Genomic DNA, 281 nt, shown 5'->3' with positions numbered 1-281 from the left:
CGGCGCGGCCTCGTTCGCGGTCACGGCGCCCGCCCAAGGACAAGCGCGGGACACGTGAGCTGCCGCTTCCGCTGACCTTCGCCCGGGACACGCCCCTTCCCGCACGTCACCCTATCAGACTGCAGCGCGCTTTGACAGACGGACTCAAAACCCAATCGCGAAGAGGCGCAGAGAGGGCGCCGCATCGGTGTGAGCAATGGGAGCGCGAATTTTCCCGGCGCCTCTCGGCGGGGCAGCCAATGGGTGCGCGGTGCGGCGGTGACGCGCGGCTCGGCGGCCCC

Source organism: Corvus brachyrhynchos, unplaced genomic scaffold (genome assembly GCF_000691975.1).
Source record: "Corvus brachyrhynchos isolate BGI_N302 unplaced genomic scaffold, ASM69197v1 scaffold193, whole genome shotgun sequence".
NCBI lineage: Eukaryota > Metazoa > Chordata > Aves > Passeriformes > Corvidae > Corvus > Corvus brachyrhynchos.
Note: the sequence above shows the minus strand (reverse complement) of the source record.